Genomic DNA, 12,474 nt, shown 5'->3' with positions numbered 1-12,474 from the left:
GGGTTTGGAAAAACGCAATCTTAGTTTAATTCAAGTAATATCCTAGCTTTGACTAAGAAGACTGAGGAAAGCCATGGATGCCTAAGGATACCAGTAACTAGGTCGAGTTTCAAAACAGTAGCTTCAAGAATATTGTGCAGAAACATAGAATGTTCCCGTAACACTTGGCTAGTCTCCGTTTTAGTTGCAGACATAACCTCTAAGGTCTCGGCAGTGGTCATGTTGCTAATGTTCACCAAAGCAAATACGCCTCCCGCTAAATAATGTAACTGTTCTTTTACTCGCCCTTACTTCGGGCTCCACTTTGTAATTGTTTCTTGGGGTCTGTTCAAGGTTAGTTGTCTTACCTTTCACTAATCACTTGACCTGCACCACTATTGATGTCAGTCACTGATGATGCGGAAGTCCGGCTGCGATCACGGGTCCGATTCCTAGGCAGTTTCTCAGGGGCTTTAGGATGGATGAAGGGTGAGGGTGAATCGCTAGTCTCCTGGACAGTGGGATTAGTGGGTAAAGATGGGTAGAGCTGGATTCTTTCTCAGGGCTTACGGGCCTCAGGTCGAAGGGGAAGGCCGTTGGGATCCTGGACTTAGACACACAGTACAGGGGTTGTGAAAACACTTCGTGATCACAAAGATACACAACACTTAACGTATTTGTAAAGTGATAGTCAGCACTGAATTTATTAACTCTCTATTACACAACACCTTCTGGGCTGCTCTTATTCCGACAGTACAGAGTTCGGTAAGTGTTAACTTCTAACCAGAGAGAAATGACTTGAGAAAAACTTGAGAGACTACTCAAGAGACTGCGTTGAGAGCCCGCGTTTAGTCACTACTCACTACGATTAAGAACAATGTGATTTATACTGTAATTTGACTGATAGCTCCTCCCCGGCGGGGGTTCTTTCTTTGAATCCCATTGGCGTCACTATTGGAGAGGGTGGTAAAACTTCCAAGAGTAGCCAATGAGGTCCAATGGTCATAAGTGGTTGGCTGAGAGGCAGATGACAATTTGACCTGCTTATTTAAGATTTATTTGTAGGAAATCTCAGCACAGGTGTTCTGGCTTAAATCCCAAGACTCGCTGGCAGCGTGAGAACTGGAGAGGCGCGATTTTCTACCCCTTTATGGCTCTGTTTTTCCTAGTTTCGGCTTCCTGTAAACAGGTGAGCGTCGCACCTGTGGACTTGATGCTACTACTAATCCCCTAATCTTATTCGAACGGTTGAAGTGTTTGAACCCGTGCAGGTGTGGGGTCTTTGCAATGATGGTACATGCAAGTACCTTTCCTTTCGCTGTAGTTATTCGAAGTAATGGAAATACTTATTAATGATAATTACTAAGTGTGGCTATATGCCGGGGACGATTACAATAAGTACATGCATATAAAATGGGACCAGAGCATATTTCATAAGTTTAGATGCAACGGACAGTCAATTATAATAATAAAAAAAACAGTGGTAGATATATAATGCACATTTAAAACGAAAGTAACTTTAGAACTGGATAAAACCGGTTCGGAAATTTGCAGTCGAGGGAGTAACGGATATCTCGTTGAACACAGACTTTTCTTCTGTATGGATGCCTGTTCACGATGTGACGCACCGTCAGAGATATTTTAGAAAAAATATACGTATCATAAAAAAGTAAAGCTACCCCTGTAACAGGCCGTGGAGGCCCATAGGGTTATGAGACGACGAAACTCACATATTTTCTCTAGACAGATGGCGGTGAGGTTTTCAGCCTTACGCGCTACCCACCATTTACCTCCAGGAAGATTCCTGGTACTTATTTCTGCTAAAGGCTGAGACTACTTGAGGTCTATATTGCGGCTGGAAAGATCAGATCAATTGAAAATTCCAATGACCTCATCGGGAATGGAATCCGCTACTTTCTGGCTTGTAGCATACTGCCTCGACAACCTATTCTACCGCATCAAATAGTAACTAAACAGCGAACTCTATGGGACATAGGACAGACTTGTTTTTGAGCTCAGCTAAGGTCAAAGAGTCAACATTTTTCCGACTTTATTTATAAACTGAAATGTAGCAAACATATTACAATTTTAATCTCGTCTTTTTTTGTGAAAACAATCTCTCAGTACTGTCACTCGCAAATATTTGAACTCTGCCACGTTTTAAATGGTTTATTAGACATCTTGGTATTAAGATTTTGTCCTGAATTTCTATGAAAAACATGAATATACAGACTTGTAAACAGAAATGACGCTCCCTACTGTCGTGTTTAATTATTTACACTACGCCTTTGAACGTTAATCTTCTTCTCAATTGTTCTCATTCTCAGTTTATATGAAGAGCAGCTGCTGTATCTCTCTGCTTCAAACCAACATAAATTTCAGTAATCTTACATGAACAAAGCAATGAGAATTACACAAAACAGAGGTAGAACTTAGAGGAAAGGGCAGAATGAAATATCGTGAGAGTTGGCAATCATATCAATGTATTCTACATCATTTCCCTCGAGATGAAATATAGAATTCGGAACTAACACACATCTCCAATGCTTTAGGCAAGCAGAGACTAAAATAAACACAGGCATAATTCAGACTCGAGCCGTTTGTTTGCACACAGAGTCACAGACATCCAGCATAGCCGCTAGGCATCTCCCACAAAATATAATATACTGAAATATCTTACAAACGATAATACGAGTAAAAGTAAAGCTATCCCTGTAAGCTCACACGAAGGCCCATATGTTGTATGGCGTCGAGGCTCCCGCATTTCCTAGACAATCGGCTCATAGATGGCGGTGAAGTTGGCAGCCTTATGGGCCGGACGCCCATTAGTCCCAGGAAGATTCCTGGTATCCATCTCTGTTTGAGGCTGAGTCGACCCCAAGGTCATAGTGCATCTGGAAGGATTATGTCCATCAAAAAATCTTCGGCCTTGAAGCATAGTGCCTCAACCAACTACCCTACCGCGTGCGTACTTCGATGATTTCGGTATATCACTTCATATACTCAATATACGTCAACTAATTATACTCAGTCTAGTCCTTCTTTGGAAACTACGATCTGTTGGGCTGCTTAGGGAATACGCGGTATTTTATGGAGCACGAAGGAACATTACTGTGTTCACAAGAGTCCGTTACTGGTCCATATCCTGAGCCAGACGCATCTAGTCCACGTCCTCCCGAACTATTTTTAAGAACCGTTTTATTACTATTGTTCCAGCTAAGCCTATGTATTCTGAATGATCCCTTTGGTTCAGGGATTCCCATCAAAATCCTGCATTATTTATTCGATATATGCCATTTTCAGGAATGCAACAGTCATATATATCGAAAGTCACCTATAATATCATTTTTTTAAAGACTGTAACTGACTGAAAGAGATTTGAAAGGATCCTGACGATGGTGTATGCTATACAAAACCATAAGGCTTATTTTGAACTCTATCCATCGTCTGGTATTTATAAGACAAAAGACCACAACGTTTCGGAGACTGGATCCGTCTCCGTCCTCAGGTGGATGGGACAGGATAGACATACTTAGTTTGGCCTGTTAGAAAGAGTTAGTCTCAATCACTGAACTAACCCCTGTCACTAGAGAACAGCCTATAAACACCCGACAACAGGTTCCACCATTGGGAGATAAGAATAAATTCACAGTAAAGGCCAAGCTAAAACTTTTGTGCCAAGCATGCACATGTCAAAAATGTGATAAAACAGCGGTATGGATTAGGTTCCAGGAATTAAGTTAAAAACGAGGGTAAAAGATATAGGGGATGTATAGCCAATCATGCAGATAAAGAATCATGCCACCAGGGCGACTTCTCGGAATAAGACTAAACTCCAGAGCAAAACTAGCAGATCTCATCTAGCTACATCTAGCTACATCTCATTATGCAGTTTTCTCCAACCTCCTGCCAAGGTTTGATCCTAGGCCAGGAAAAGTGAGATTTGTGTTGGACAAAGTGGCATTGGGACAGGTTTTCTCCAAGCACTTCGGTTTCCCTTGCCGATTATCATTTCACCTACTGCTCCAGATTTATATCATCCTATCACTGACTCTACATAGCATTGATTCCAACAGAGTCGTTAAGTACAAAAGACGGTGCAAGGGCCGAGAAGATTCAATAGAATCTTTAAGTACGTGGCTTAAAAATCCAGAAGTAAGAAATTTGGCTTTATGAACGGCTGCATCCCATAACATAAAAACAATAACGACGCATATTAAGAATGCTACAGAAAAAGTGCACAGTGCAATGGACTCCTTAAAAAGTGTGTTGCCTCAGGACGGTCCTGTGAGGCCGAAACATTTAGCGCCTAACGTAGAATGTATTTTAAGGATATTTTAGACCTGTTGACGAATATTCTGGTGAGTTAAATGTGGGTATCATCTAAATCTATATCAATATTTATGCAAAAGAGATGAACGAAAATCTGAAAATGATACTTCAATGCAACAGGATGCTGTAATATAATATTACAGCGAGAGTGTTATAAATCCGTTGCCAGGACACGATTACTGATTACTGAGAAGGCTTAGAGTGTCCTAGTGAAGTGGGTAGATTAGCGATAGCGCTGTTATTTATTGTGATTACTAGTGATTGTAAAAGAGTGAGCAGTAAATCCAATTACCAGTCTGAACCCCGTTATTGTAACTCACCGATACACGAGACAATGCTAAGTGTAGGAACGAAAATGAAATATTCAGATAAGATATGAGGTTCCCACGGAAATGACTAGTAAGAATGTGGTCTTCTGGGACCTGAGGCCGGGTAATTTCGTAGATAAGTACTAATGTTTCGGAGGAACCTGCTGTTTTTTTTTCTTTAGAGGGAGAAAAGTGACATAAGGACAAGTAAACCCTTATAACATGACATAAGTACGTTGGTTGTAACAGGATTCGTGCAGATGTTTCTTTACATGGGGACGACACATAAAGCTGTGTTGTGGACACAAGGAAATCAAGGTGAACAGCTTTCAACATACGCAAAGTAAAGGAACAGTGGTAATTTGCTCAATATAGAATGAAGAGTCCTGATATAGCAGCAGATTAAAATTACATTAGCACGTACTAGCAAGGCTTTCAGGGCATGCGTATACGAGCTAAGATGGCAGCGTCCGGCGTGCCTCATCAGATGAGTTAGCATATATTTAGTGAACACTGTCCTCACCACCTTCTCTTTCACTCATCTAAGATGAGCCGTAATATATGAAGGCGTTGGGACTAATTTAATATTTCGATCTTTACGAAATATTTCGTCAAAATTTCATCTGTGGTCCATATTGGATAATATACGAGAATTATCCGGAAAGTAAAGATACAATTACAGTAAAAAAATGCATTTTTTCTTCAGAAATGGCAGAGCTACCGTGTGAGATAGGGACCATATGAAAAGGATGATTTCACCGGCCACAGTCCCGGCAACGTTGTGCTCACAGTGTGTGTTTAAAATATCCGTGTCAATTCAAAATCTCGCCAAATGTGAGGTTTGTGCAGTAATTCCATTTCTTCACGTGAAAGGAGAAACAGCTGCTGAAATTCACCGCCAGCTTGTTTCTGTTTACGGCGAAGATGTTATGAACAGGCAGAACGTGGCAAAATTGTATCGTGAATTTCAAGAGGTAAGAAGTGATGTTCATGATGACGATGATGATGATGATGATGATGAGCATCCGTTTTCACTGATGATATCATACAAAAAAGTGACGAAAACATTCGTGCTGTCAGACGTTTAAGTATCGATGAACTTCATCAAGAGTAGTTATTATAGGATTCTGACGATGGTGTATAACACACTGATATATTGGGTTTCTGGACTTTATCCATCGTCCTGGTTTTTAAGATAACAAATAAAAACACGACGTTTCGGAAACTGGATCTGGACCTGGTTATGAGTTTTGTTTCGTGGCATAAATTTCTACAGATCTATCTATTCCGGTTCCACGCTTGTATGTGTTTGCAACAATTTGTTATGAATATTTTTTCTTATTAGCTCTCATGGACTTAGCCTGGTCTCAGGTGTTTATAATCTTCATGTTTTGTGACATTGGTTTGTCCAGTGATTGAGGCTAGCTCTTTCTAACGAACCCAACAGAATAGGTGTTTCCCTTTTCCTTCACCTGAGGACGGAAACAGATCCAGTTTCCGAAACGTCGTGTTTTTATTTGTTATCTTAAAAAGCAGGACGATGGATAAAGTCCAGAAACCAAATATATCAGTGGGTTCGTCAAGAGTGTCCAGAAGTGCCAAGATGTGTTCTCCCTGGCTAAGAGAGCAGGTGGGAGATTTCTACGGCGTTGCAATAAAAAAATCTCGTTCGCAGGCTCACTAAGTGCTCACACTAAGGTGTGTTGTAAAAGTGCTACAAGTGAATCCATCCCAAAAAAATACTTTACAAATATTTTCTGGACTTTGTATCTTTACTCTGATTATCCTTTGTAGATTATGTGGGATATGGAGTTCTCACAACAGTGGTTAGGAAGAGTTCTCTCTTCTGGGATATAACGCTGTGTAGTCCGTTGGAAGTCAACTAATATTTTGGAGGAACATGTCTTCATCTTCAGAATCGAATGAGCCGAAACGTCGGTTGTCTTTCAACGGACTACACGACGTTACATCCCATGAGACAGAACTCTTCATAACCACAGCTATCAGAACCTGAGATCCTACATTCATCTGTTGGGAGGCTACTCATAGCTAATTTGGACGATTCGAGAAGCTACGGATCAAGACCTCCTTTGATGCCCTACTTCTCTATCCCACGTGCAGGGACAAAAGCACAATTCGAAACCTCTGATTGCTACTTGTTTCACGCTGGTCTCTTGCTTGGCTTATTCCTCGACCCTGAAGATGAAGCCGATATATTTCTCCGAAACGTCAGTTGTCTTTCAATGGAATACACGGCGTTATATCCCAGGAGACAGAACTCTTCATAACCTCCGCTGTGAGAACCTCAAATATTTCTTGCTCGTTGTTCAGAATATCTTCGACCCTGAAGATGGAGGCATCCCGTTATGTTTAAACATCAGAAAATTTCTGCTGGAATACATGGCGTCATGTCTAAGTAGACAGTTCTCTTTTGGGTTTGTATCAACGTGTCTACATATCGGATTCTGTCTTCAAGGGCCACTTATCCCGTCTTCTTCCGTGATTTAACCTGCGTGTGAATCCCCTGGTAACTTCAGCATGATGATACTGCACTAGAAATGCGAAGTGCCTAAGACAAAAAAAGAACGCCGCGTTTCCACAAAGTTTTTGTAGCTGTGGATGAAAAGTTTACCATCAAGGCCCACAATTAGTAACACTCGACATGGAAGCACAAGATTAGCGGCTCGCCTCTCTATTCTGTAGCTCTGCACGCAATTCGGCCATATAAGGCATAACACCACGCTATTAACAGACACGATTTGTGTCTCGAGGTCCTGTATTCGAGACCACATCGTGACTTGATATTTTCTACTCATTTATATTCTGGTTTTTAGACGTCTTCTTTCCACTGCATACATTCGAGTTCAGTAAAACAAATGCACATATCGGAATTTTGGTCGATGAAGTTGCATTAGAACAGGTTTTCCCTTGTCAATCAATATTCTACTATTCATACTCATATATATTGCCCCCGAAGTGTGAGACAAAGCCGATAGTTTGGCGCGTTATCAGAATCTCCGTGCTCAGTCAGGGAATCAGGTAAAATTGGTAATATCAGAGAGAAGTTAACATTGTCCCTATGCCATGAAGACATATGCGGGAGTGGAGGTATAGCTCCATCGTTCATGACCTCGGCACTAGATGGAGGTGAGTGATCAGCTTTACGCTTCGACCGCATTACTGTCGGGGTAAGAGCCTCCAGTACCAATCAGATAGGAGGCTGGGTATGCCTCAGAGACGGTCTGGACGCTGTGGGGTGTAGAAAAATCTATAACCTCTCCCGGGAATCGAACCCCAGCATCCAGCCTGTAGCTATAACGACTGAGCTATCGAAGCTCACTTCTATAGAGACAAAGTCGATTATACTTCTACTGCGATGGCCAAGTAGCTCCAAGCAGCTGATTACGTCTTTGGGAAGCTAATAGTTGCTCAGTTACTCTAAGAATTCTCAGCATTTTATGGATCCCGAATGTTCATAACCTTGCTCACAAGAGCCGATCATTGATCCATGTTCTGCTCTTTCCGATTTTATTTCTGAGAGATCCACTATGACGTCATCTTCCCCTTTTGCATAAATCGTCCTGATGGTCATAGTTTTTCAGGTTTTCTTGCCAGAAATATGCATGCACTTCTACGCGTGCTACATGACATGCCAATATATCCTCCATGACTTAATCATTCCAATAATAATTTGGTTTTTATTATTTTTTTCCTTGGCACTACAGCCCCAGTGGGCCTAGGCCTACTTCCATGAACTTCTCCGTTCACTTCGGTTTTTCTAGATCTTACACATTCGGTAGGACTCCTTGGGCGGGTATTCAGCTCGTCGCAAGGCCTCTGCCTGTACACAAACACAGAAAAAGGCACATACACAAATTAAATATCCATGCCGTGAGTGAGATTCGATCCCACGATCCCGGTTTCCAAGCGAGCGAAGACAGTGCATGCCTTAGACCGCTCGGCTACCGTGAACAGCTTTCATTATTAGTTTAACAAATTAATTCATTTTTCTCCTTCAGCTGGCCTCCACGCCTGCTCCGAGTAGCAATGGTTATCCGACCATCTTGCTTCAGATCTCCCAACACTTCTTCTTCCCCGAGGAGTGTATCTCCGTCCCTCCCACGTGATCTCTCTATTACCTTGCACAATTTTCAACTTCCTCCTCTACGTTACCTACACCACGCCGCTCTGTAGTTGCTTCGCCGCGCATGCGGTAACAGTGTAATCCAGCAACAGGCGTGAAGAATCCATCTGTTGGGCCTCCAACCTCCCCTCCTCCTTTTTTCTCACATTTAGTATTTCAGATCCGAACAGCAGGCTTCCTTCTGTTTTAATATTATAGAGTCTTAACTGAAACGCCTTTGACATAGTTTTTCAAAAGTTTCTTCCAAGTAAACTCTTTATTTCTTTAAAATTAACCGTTTTATTTTCCAAAGTCCATATTTCCATAACAGGGGGCAGCGGAAGCGTAGTTGGTTGAGGCACTATGATACAATCCGGAAGGTCGCGGGATCGATTCCCTACGAGATCATTAAATTTTTCAATTGACCTAATCCTTCCAGCCGCATTATGACCCTGGGGTCGACTCAGCTTCTAAAAGAAATGAGTACCAGGAATCTTCCTGGGGTTAAAGGGCGGGCAGGGCGTAAGGCTGACGACCTCACCGCCATCTGTGAGCCGATTTTCTAAAATATGTGGAAGCCTCGACGTTTCACAACCCTATGGGCCTGCACGGCCTGTTGCAGGGATATATTCATCTTTATAGGTCTATCAGCATAATTGAAAGTTGTACTTTTCAAGTATTTAAAGATTCTCAGTCATACAATAAATGAACAGAAAATCAGCTCTTAATAAATTTTTAGCATTTCTTCATCACTGCTTTTATTTTGGATATTGAAATTTCCGTTCATTAAGTTATAACATACTTACAATACATCCCATTATTTATTCCGTAAGAATACACGGATTTCCAAAAGGATCAGTAAAGTACATTACAACAAAAATTAAAGGTTTAAGCCATGACTTCCAGCAATTTTCTCTATAAATCATTTTAAGAACTGAAGGATAAACTCTAAAATTTAATTGCATTTTTAAACCCATACGTCACAGTTTCTCGAACATGCACAATATGATTTAATGTTATAAAAACGATTTTTTGTGTGGATGTATTTACGTGTTCCCTACGATTATCAGAAAAAAATTGTGACTGTCTAAGCAGTACCAACTGCTGAAATTACTAAGAGACATACGGCAATAAAAAACAACAACATACAAAATAGTATGCAAACGAACTATACCGACCGAGCGACCGGCACTTGTCGGCGAAGTTACTACCGCCTCTGTGGTCTAGTGGTCAGAGTTCTTGGCTACAGACCCACAGGTCTCGATTTCGATTCCCGGCGCTACAAGATTTTCTGAGAAGTACTGAGTTTGGAACGGGGTCCACTCAGCCTCGTAAGGATAACTGAGGAGCTACCTGAATGGAGAAGTAGCGGCTGCGGTCTAGAAGACCGATATTAACGGCCGTGGATATTGGTTGCGCTGACCACGCTAAAGTTGGTTTACACGCGATAATAACTAAATAAATAATATTTAGATCAATTTCATATTTCGATGGCTCAAACTTTATTCGGTGGTTGATCCACACTGTAAAGCTCCATCCACTTTAATCCTACCCTTACATATAGCATGGTGTCCACCCACCCCACCCATAAATCTCCGGAAACCTAGTGAGTGTAGTGGAGCTACTGCATCTGTTATGAAGGGATATCCACTACTAGAATTTATGTAATTCAAAGTAAAGTTGTCCCTGTGTTTAACTAATTAAGCACTACACCATAAATATGTATGTGGGAGTTGAGGTACAGATCCACTTTTTTCTTGACCTCGTCACTAATTGGAAGTGAGTAGTCACCTTCACGCCTCGACCAAAATTTATGATATATTCGTTGCAACTGCCAACTTCCGCAATAAAAACTCATTATAATAATGATGCCATAACATTTTAATCGTCTGCAGGTTGTGTGTTTATACCTGGCCTCTCGGTTGCGCGTTAGAGAAATTATGAGATGTGGTGGGGCAATGGTTGCAATTGCGATAAAGTACTGTACATGAGGAAATTTTATGAACTGTGGGAACTGCCCACATTCAAGCAATTGTGACAAAGCAAGCGTGATTGCTTAGCAACAACGAGTAAACAACGGTTGCTAGGCAAAAGCGAGTAAACAGCGGTTGCTAGGGAACTTGTAAACACGGTGTCTGGCAACAGCAGTACCTATTACGTAACCGTTTTCTATATGTCCGACTCTAGAATCACGCTTGCTTTGTCACACTTGCTTGAATGTGGGCAGTTCCCACAGAACTATACACAGCCTACAATCCCTGTCTCAGTAGTGGACTCGACCAAATCCACTGCGCATTCCGTTCAGAGTGGCCCGGTCAAAAAATGCGGGAAGTATTGAAGTGTAACAAGTTAAGAGAATAAGAAATGAGCGCAGAAAGTGAACAGGAAATTTCGAAAAGCTACGTTGGCAGTCACGAGCAGCCAGAGGATTGACCCTTTCGATTCAGTTATTAATAATTAAATTAATGAGTTACTAGAAACATTTCAGTTTGCAATGGAAATGGTAAGTGCTGTTAACTAAAAAATGGATATTCAGTTTCAGATATGAATATGAAAAACTTGCTCCAAGTCTCTTCTCGTCAGTAATTTCAGATAAGCTGGCGGTATTCATTTAATAGGCGACAAGCGTAAGCTGATAGACAGGTTCCTCTACAAACATAAGTATGAATAATTGCGGTTGCTCAATACCTTATCACCAGAATGCAGAGGAATCATAATAATCTTTGAGGAAGAGTGAACTAAGAAAAGAATATCCCCGTGGTCAATTAGGTCCCGTACCATGAAGACGTATGGGATAATGGAGGCACAGCTCTACACATACTTATACTCGGCAATAATTGGAAGCGAGTGGGCAGCTTCACGCTCCAGTCACTTTATCCTCAAAAAAGTAGTGATTGATTAGCAACTGAAATGAAGTTGGTTAGGCCTCTGAGCCGGGCTGGATGCCCTGAAGAAGAAAACTCTGCCCTATTGTGTAAGGAATTTTGATTCCAAATATCTCCACCCCATATCATAGTCACTATACCCAGGGATTTAAGCAAAATACACTGAAACAAAGGAGGAAAATAAATTAGGGAACTATCCGTTCCTTATTCAGTTAAATAATTCGCAGGGTTTGAGGATCTCACTTCGGTGGTTACGAAAATTTCTGTCTTCAGAGAAATACGACCCTGTAGTCTGTTGAAGGTCAACCGACATTTCGAACCACGAATAAGACGAACAAGAAACTATCGTGAAGCTAGTGGTTTGCCACCTATTTTCACACTGGTTTCTTGTTCAGCTATTTTCTTTCCATGAAGATGGAGGCGATATATTCCTCCGAAACGTCTGTTGACCTTAAACTGACTACACGGCGTTATATTCTAGAAGATAGAACTCTTCCATTATATATTTCGTTTGTTTTCTCGTATCTTATGTAAAACGTAAAGACTAAAATTAAAAGGCTATGATTTACTGAAGAGTTCTATCTTCTGGGATATAAGTTCGTGTAGTGTCTTTCAGCAGACTACAAGGCGTTATATGCCAGAATATAGAACTCTTCATAACCACCGCTGTGAGAGCCTCAAATCCCACCGTTCTGTAGCGACCTCTCGCGTTAGGGGGATAACACAGACCGTAAGTGTCTTTAAAACACAACATCGCTAAAAATACTAGAAGATCAGAAAAGTTAAGGAATCACCTAACGAGGAGCTGCCTACTCTACCCACCCACCCACCCACCTACCTACGAGTA

The 12,474-nt window shown here is 41.4% G+C and overlaps 1 protein-coding gene across 3 annotated transcripts in view; it reads right to left on the bottom strand.

Moving 5' to 3' along the window:
- The window catches only part of LOC111868329 (flocculation protein FLO11), a gene marked incomplete at its 3' end in the record, with an annotated part of 242,484 nt that overhangs the window by 66,767 nt on the left and 163,243 nt on the right, over positions 1–12,474 (bottom strand).

The sequence above is a fragment of the Cryptotermes secundus genome, unplaced genomic scaffold (assembly GCF_002891405.2).
Source record: "Cryptotermes secundus unplaced genomic scaffold, Csec_1.0 scaffold1368, whole genome shotgun sequence".
In the NCBI taxonomy this organism is placed as follows: Eukaryota; Metazoa; Arthropoda; class Insecta; order Blattodea; family Kalotermitidae; genus Cryptotermes; species Cryptotermes secundus.
The sequence above is the reverse complement of the archived record's forward strand: the minus strand, read 5'-3'. Positions and strand labels throughout refer to the sequence as shown.